Below are 8,229 nucleotides of genomic sequence, written 5' to 3'. Positions count from 1 at the left end.
AGGAAGGAAGGAAGGAAGGAAGGAAGGAAGGAAGGAAGGAAGGAAGGGAGGGAGGGAGGGAGGGAGGGAGGGAGCTGTCCATATAAGCTGTCCATAATAGAGATTCAGGATTTCCCAGTCACTCCTTTTTGTTGTTTACATATGGAGATGGAGGGAGGGAAGGAGGGAGGGAGGGAGGGAAAGAAGGAGGAAGGGAGAGAAAAAAGGGAGGAAAGAAGGAAGGAATCATCTGGTCCAATAGAAGGAGAAGTTAAAGACTAGAAGTAGAATTCAGATATCCTGGTGTTTAGTGCTCTTTCCATTAAGACCATGGTATTCCTTGACACTCCTTGCTTTTTTTTGGTCAGGTTCCCTTAGTCCCTTGAGAGAGCTTTATGCCTACCTTCCATACCACCCCTGCTCCTGCTCAGTAGAGGGGAAAAGGACAGGAAGAAGATAAACTCAGGTCACTCAGGTTGGCCCTCTCTAAGCAGTTCTCAAAAGGTTAAAGAAGGAATATATTCAGTGTCTTGACTAAATTTGTCACTTCTTTGAGACAAAGGGATAATGAAAAATTTCAGGGCCCTAATTGAGGTCTCAGCAGCTCCCATCCCAAGTCTTCTGCCTCTTTGCCTCAAATATGCATAGGTAAATAAATGCCTTTTCCCATCCCTCTCTCCATAGCTTTCCTTACCCACTAAGTCTAAGGAAATCAAATGACTCAGATGTTCAGGCTGTCAGGAGCTGCCTGCCTGTTACCGGCAGAGCCTTGAGCTCGGCAGAAGCAGTAAGAGAGGCTCCAGAGAAACAAAATCCTCACCATGCCTGGAGGGGAGAGTGCTCCGGCCTCAGTGAGGAGGAAGAATGTGGCTGCAATGAACCTTTTCTGCAGCATTCCATTCTGCACATCTGTCTCACTCCATCACAGCTGCAGAAAAAGTCTTCTGGCCATGGTGGTGAAAATGGCTGTCTCTCCCAAAGGGCACACACTCTAAGTTACAGATGAGGGGGATCAATGACTCTTCAGGAGCAAAAGAAACAGGGAAATGTATCTAGAGATATATATATATAATATAGTACATATATAATATATAGTTCTCATCAGTTCATATAAATATTCTCTCTATATGTATGTATGTATGTAGGAGTGGGGTATACACCTATACATATATGTACATCTACACATACATATGAACACTAGCCATATAGAGACATTATATATAATATATTATATATATAAACTAGCCATACATAGACATTATATATACTAATATATAATCTATATACATATATACTATAGACTATATATAAGAGTGTAAGGGCTTACAGATTTCGAGCTGAAAGGTACCTGAGAGGACATCTAGTCCAAGCTCTTCATTTTATAGATGAGGAAACTGAGGCTCAAAGAGTTTAAGTCACCTGTCCAAAGGTTACACAGATAGTAAGCAGCAAAGTTCGGATTTGAACCCAGGCCATCTGACACTAAATCCAGAACTCTTTCCATTGGACCACCATCTTGAAAACAACTCTGCTTGGGGAAGTCAGACTTGATTGGGAAAGAATTTTTGAGAGGGATAAATGTGTACCTGGCATAAATCCACTGATGATCTCATTCCAGAAGGCTGGTCTACAGATTGTCTCACATAAAACAGCCCCAGTCTCTAACATGCTCTATTGGACCATCTACTCCCTAACTAGGGATTTAAGACTATAGAAATAATTCACGGCTTCCTTTAAGTCCCAACTGAAATCCCATCTTCTACAAGAAGCCTTTCTCAACTCCCCTTAATTCTAGCACCTTCCAACTCTTAATTATTTCCTGTCTATAGCTTGGAGTTTTTTTGTTTCTTTGTTTGTTTTTTGCATATTTGTTTGCTTGCTGTCTCCCCCATTGGATTGTGAGCTCCTCATGCACAAGGCCTGTCTTTAACTTTTTTGTATCCCCAGCACTTGGTACAGTGATTGGCTCATAGTGGGTGCTTAATCCATGTTTAGGAGCAGCTAGGTGGTTCAGTAGATAATGTACCAGGCCTGTAGTCTGGAAGACCTAAGTTCAAATCCAACTTCAGAACACTTACTAGCTATGTATGATCCTGAGCAAGTCACTTAATCTTGTTTGCCTCAGTTTCTTCATCTGTAAAATGAACTAGAAAAGGAAATAGTAAAACACTAGCTGTGTGACCCTAGGCAAGTCATTTAACCCTGTTTGCCTCAGTTTCCTCATCTGTAAAATGAACTGGAGAAGGAAATGGCAAACCACTACAGTACCTTTGTCAAGAAAACCCCAAATGGAATCACAAAGAGTCTAACAAGACTGGAACGACAACAATCAAAGCTTATTGTCTGACTGACTAGAATTTCAAGCCATAGCTCCTAGGTCTACATACGGAAAGGACCCCAGAGTTCATTTAGTCCAACCCTCTCATTTTACAGAGGAGGAAGCTGCAGCCCAGGGAGGTGCTGTGACTTGCCTACCAGCACACATGTAGTAAATGGCCGAGATAGGGACTTGACACTGTCCTTTGACTGCAGAATTCCACTGTGCCTTCTTGCCCAAGTTTAATTCTAGGAACACTGCAACAGTTTATTAATATCTGCAACTGGGCAGCAAATATATCCATCTATTCCTCCCACTGACACTACTCTCTCTCCTCATCCCCTTCCCCCACTTCTTCTGACTCTCAGTCTCTGTCTGGTGCCTGCCCTTCTTGCTTGTCATGAATAGCATCTCAAGGTTCTGATTGGTTTTGAAATGGGATGAAGAATTTAAATTGAAAATGAATGTCCTGGCTCTTAAGCTGCAAAATGGTACTGCCGCATCTTAGAGGATGAGAGTAAAACAAGACCTTTTTTTTTTTCAAGGAGGGGGTGAGGAATGGGGGGGGGGGGGCGGTTAATGAATCAGTTGACATTATGATGTCAGAAGGCCTGGAGCCAAAGGTGTTTTGCTAAAGGGAGTCACCGCTGGGCCCCCTCTCCAAGCTGCACAGTCGTGGGGAAACTCAGACTGCTCTCAACTGTTAACGCTGTTTACACATACTGGGCTACACTGACTACCTCTTTGTGGGAAGTTGTTTACATGAATTTATTTTGGGAAAATTCCATTAGACGGGACCAAGATTTCTTCATAAATCATTGAATCTTGCTTGTGTACTGATAAAATCTGGGTAGCAATTCATTCTTCTGGGCACTGTCTAGCGGTGTGTATACACTAGGCATGGGGAGTGCCCAGAATGGGCTGGGGGAGTGAAAGATAAGGACACTGTCCCCCAAGGAGTGTGGCTACGAGGGGGAAGGGGCCCAGCAGGCTGAACCAGGAGACATCAGGTCCTAGCTAAATGAAGGAGTCCCCCAGTCTCCCCACGACATCTGTTCTTAGGTTTTCTTGAGGTCATTGTTTGATTTCCCACTCCCTCAAAAAGTAATAATAATAACCCAGTTGCATAGTATAATATAAAGAGCTCTGAATTTTGAGCCAATCAACCATCCAATAAGCATTTATTAGGTACCTATATGTGCCAAGTACTCTTCGGGGCCCTGGGGATGCAAAGACAAAAAGGCTACCCTCAAGGGGCTTAAATCTATAGAGGCAGAAAACCTGGTTTCGAGTCCCAGACCTTCCATTCGCTGTGTGATGTCCAGTAAGGGGCTTCACTTCCAGCTTCCTCAAGCTCCTTACCTATAAAATAGAGAAGATATTCTTTGCTTTACCTGCCTTTCAGGGGTATTTTGAGATTCAAGTGAGATAAAAGGCATGTTGTAACCATAACCTTTATGAATGGGAACTTTTCTTTAAAATTTCAGAAGCTCTTAATTATTCATATGCTGTGGGGGTGTGGAAAGGGGGAAGAAGATACAGATAATCCAAAATAACCAATAATTTTTAAATCACTTATATTTATTTGACCTTAGAATTGGATCAGACACACAGGCTCTCTGTCTCTGTCTCTGTCTGTCTCTCTGTCTCTATCTCTCTGGGTCTGTCTGTCTCTGTCTGTGTCTCTCTCTGTCTTTTTGTCTTATCCTTCTCCCTCTCTCTCTTCTCCTCTCCCTCCCTCCCCCACCTTCTTTGTGATTAGCTCAAGTCCCCTCCAACATGTTGTCTTATGGACCATGAAAATAAGGAAACCAGGGATAAGGCACAAAGAAGAGATTCCTACTTTTTAAAGTGGAGTTAGTTCCAGTCCCACTAGTGATTTCTCTGGAGAGATGCAGACCATATCTACTGACAATGAATCCCATTCCATTTTCCTTTTTTCTTACACTGCTGTACTTACTCAACCTGGATTTCCTTTCCAGGAAAAACTCATCCTGCTGCCATATTGCTATAGAATAAACTGAGAAAATGTAAAAGTAGATGAGAACCACGGAGGTCAACCAGTCCAACGTCCATCATCTTAAGGAGGAAATGAATGCCCTGAGAGAATGACATTGCAGCAAAACTAAACTGCAAAGAGAAAGTAAGTCTTGTGATGCCCCAATCTGTCCCATTTGATTGCTGCAGAAAAACTGTCAATGTATTCCCATAACTGTTCTGAACTCTCATCTATTTTCTTTTTCCCCCCACTATTAGATTAGACTGTAACCTCCTTGAGGGCAGGAACCCTCTTTTTTTGTCTCTTAGCTCTCCCGTATTTAGCACAGGACCTGGCACTTGATAAATGCTTATTGACTTGCTCTAATGACTTTTCTCTCCATTCTCTCTCAGTTGCTGACTTCATCTGCTCCCATGGGTTTAAGAATTAGCTCTGCCATTTTCTCACCCTGGAAGATCCTTCCATCCATAAGACCCTGGAATGTCCCTGTCCCTCTGTGGTCACCCTCTCCTGCTGCTTAATTTCTCCTGGTACCTCCATTTTGAGGAAGGGCCCAGGCTAACCACCTTTTATTGCTCTCCCAACTCTGCTTCTGAATCCCTAGACTTTGCAATCATGCCCTTGCATGAATACCTTCTTTCAATCTTCCCCCACCTTGTTTTTTTTTTCCTTTTTAATATGCTATGTTCTACAATTAAAATATAAACTCCTTGAAGACAGTGGCTGGGCTTCTTTTTGCTTGTATTTGAACCCCAGAGTTTAGAAAAGTTTCTGGCATATAGGAAGCACTTAATAAGTGCTTGTTGACTAGATGGCTCTCATATCTACATATCCAGCCCCACATTCTATCCTGATCACCACTCTTGCATCATCAAATGCCTATTGGGCATATGAACTATGGAAACCTCAAACTCAAATGTCCACAACAGAGCTCATGAACCTTCTCCACCAGTCTCCTCTTCTAAGCTATTATTTTTGTTATGTGTCCTCCATTTTCAAAAAGGATCAGTGATGATGACTTGTACATGAATTGGATTTAAATGAGGCAGAATTGCACAAAGTCATCAGCCTCACTCTCTCTTCCAGAGTCATTGAGGCCCAGCAGCAAGACAAAAATGGTGCACGATACAGTGAATGATCTTGGTCTCTGATGTCTAACCAAGCTCTAAGCACCCCACAGCACCTGTTTCAGCTGTAGGAACAAACTGTTCTCATCTGCCCATTCCACCAGGAAAGTCTTCACATGTTGGGGTAGACATCTGCCAAGAAAGGTTTGAGGCCAGTCAGTGACCTTCACCCTGATTTAGCCCGTGTGGGATGTAGCCACTGAACATGCTTTAGCTTCTTGAAGTCACAGGTTGGGTGACAGGTAGACACTAAAAGTTGATGCACAGCCCTGAAAAGGGCTCAGCAGCCCTTACCCCAGAGGTCCCAGTCCTCCTTGAACATGCATACACCCCTCTTCCAAGCTTCCCTATCACTATGAAGGGTAGCAGGTACTGCCATACTCCAGTCACCCAAGTTCACACTTTTGCTATGGCTCTCAATTTCTCTCAGTTACCCCACATACCTAATCAGTTGCCAAATCTTGTCATTGCTACCTCTGCAGGATTACTCGCATCTCTCATCTCTTCTGCACTCACATAATCACCATTCTAGTTCAAGTCTTCATCATTTCTCTAGATTCAAGTCTCTTCCCATTCCAATCTATCCTCCACCCAACTGTCAAATCAATGTTCTTAATTTCAGATCTGACCAAGTCACTCCCTTATTTGACCAATTCCACTGGGCTCCTCTTACCTCCAAGATCAAATATAAAATCATCTGTTTGACATTCAAAGTCCTTCATAACCTGACCCTCCCCAGCCTCTCGACTTTTCTTACTCTTCCATATTCTTCAGTCTAGAAACTCTGGCTCCCTTGCTGTCGCTCTAAAAAAACACTACATCTCCCAACTTCAGACATTTTCTCTGGCTATCTCCCATGAATGGAATGTTCTGTCACCTCATCTCTCCCTACCCACTTCCCTAGTTTCTTTCAAGTTCCAGCTAAAATCCCACCCCCTATAGGAAGCCTTTCTTATTCCCCCTTAATTCTAGTGTCCTCCCTCTATTAACTATCCTGAATTTATCCTTTAAATAGTTTGCTTATACCTATAGAGTTGTCTCCCCCCCCCCATTAGACAGTGAGTCCCTTCAAAGCTGAGACTGTCTTTTAGCTTTCTTTGTATCCTAGGCACTTGGCACAGTGAATGGCACATAGCAGGCATTTAATAAATGTTTGTTGAGTGAATGACTGACTGTTCACAACCTGGCCTCTTTCTGCCTTTCCAGCCCATACTCTATGACCCAGTCATGCTGACCCATTTTCCATTCCTTGCACATAACTCCATGTCATAGCAGTGTGTCTTTGAAATGCCTGTTCCCCATGAATAGAATACTCTCCTTCTTCACCTCCACCCCTTGGAATTCCTTATTTCCTTCAAAGCTCAGTTCAAGAACCACCCTCTGTATGAGGCCTTACCCAGTCCCTGCAGTTGCTAGAATCTTCCCTAGAAAGTTATGTTTTGTCTCCCTTTGGAACATGTTCCTTGAAGGCAGGTACCATATTGCTTTGGTCTCCTTTAGCACAGTGCCAGGTATGTAATAAGAGACTAATAGATGCTTATTGATTAATTTATTAATTGATTGATTGGCTTGTGTTCAAATTCTGTGTATCCATGGGTACACACAATAAGAGCTGGTTTCTGTACCCCCTTGGATATATGTAAAGTAATTTAACCATTTTGGGTCTCAGTGACCCTGTCTCTAAAATGAGGGAGTTGCAAAGGTCAATTCTCTTCCAACTTCAGATCTATGAGGATTGATACTTTTAAAAACCAGTTTGCTTCTCTTTTCTACAAACACAGACTCTGACAGAAGGTACCAACAGTCTGGTGGAAAGACACTAGACAGATGAATCAGGAGACCAGACTTCTAGCCCTCACTCTGACATAAAGTAGCTCTGCCCTCCCCTCGCCCTTGGTCTCAGTTTCATCTCCTGTCAAATGAAGGGATTGGGCCTAATGTTCTCTAAAGTACCTTCTACTTACAAGTATCTAGTGCTATTGTCACTCCAGGAACAATCGCTTAACTTCCAGTGGTGGCTCTTCTACTTGGAAGGTTGCAAGCAAAGGCAATCTCTGTTTGTTTTACTCTCTGCTTCCTCTTGGCCCATAGGGCAGATGGTCAGAGGGCAGAAGGGGACTAGAAAAAAACATTGAGCTTTCTGGTAAGATTTGCAACTCTTCTATAAAAAATTATAATCCCTGCCACTGCATAGGACTTTGAGGGTGAAAAGAGATCCCACAGGTTCTTAGGATGATAGAACATTCAAGAAAGAAGAAACCCCAGAGGCTAGAGTGAATGCAACAGAAGCCAATGAAGAGGCAGTTGAGGTCAATGAAGAAGCAATGACCAGTCATATTGGTTAAAGTGCTAGACTCACAGTGAAGGAAGCAATTAAGTAGTGAAGTGGATAGAGTACAGGCCTGACTTTAACCCAAAATTTAGGAGCTGTGTGACTCAGGGCAAGCCACTCAACCTCCATTCACCTCAGTTTCTCCACCTATAAAATGTGGATTACAAGAGCACCTACCTCCCAAGGTTGTTGTAAGGGTCAAATGAGATATTTTTAAAAGGCTTCTCGAACCTTAAAGAATAATATAGATACTAGCTATTATTATTAAGACCTAAGTTCACATTACCCTAAACACATATTAGTTGTGTGACCTTAAGCATGGTTCTATTTTTTCTCTTTTGGGAGGCAGAGTTAAGTGACTTGCCCAGGGTCACACAGCTAGGAAGTGTCTGAGGCCAGATTTGAACTCATATCCTCCTGACTCCAGGTCCAGTGCTCAGCTACCTAGGTGCCCTTCTTCAATATGGTTCTTAAC

General features: G+C 42.8%; 1 protein-coding gene and 1 long non-coding RNA gene across 2 annotated transcripts in view; one reads left to right on the top strand and one right to left on the bottom strand.

Moving 5' to 3' along the window:
* The window catches only part of SCPEP1 (serine carboxypeptidase 1), a 358,800-nt gene that overhangs the window by 3,195 nt on the left and 347,376 nt on the right, over window positions 1-8,229 (top strand). The window lies entirely within an intron of this gene.
* The window catches only part of LOC138145758 (uncharacterized), a 28,043-nt gene continuing 23,274 nt past the window's right edge, over window positions 3,461-8,229 (bottom strand). Inside the window, exon 3 of the long non-coding RNA XR_011164303.1 lies at window positions 3,461-3,658. This is a non-coding gene — a long non-coding RNA (uncharacterized lncRNA). The remainder of the gene's footprint in view (window positions 3,659-8,229) is intronic.

This window comes from Petaurus breviceps, unplaced genomic scaffold (genome assembly GCF_028583685.1).
Source record: "Petaurus breviceps papuanus isolate PSGF00001 unplaced genomic scaffold, PetGlider_PUasm1.0 90750, whole genome shotgun sequence".
Classification (NCBI taxonomy): Eukaryota; Metazoa; Chordata; class Mammalia; order Diprotodontia; family Petauridae; genus Petaurus; species Petaurus breviceps.
Note: the sequence above shows the minus strand (reverse complement) of the source record. Positions and strands in the feature narration are given on the sequence as shown.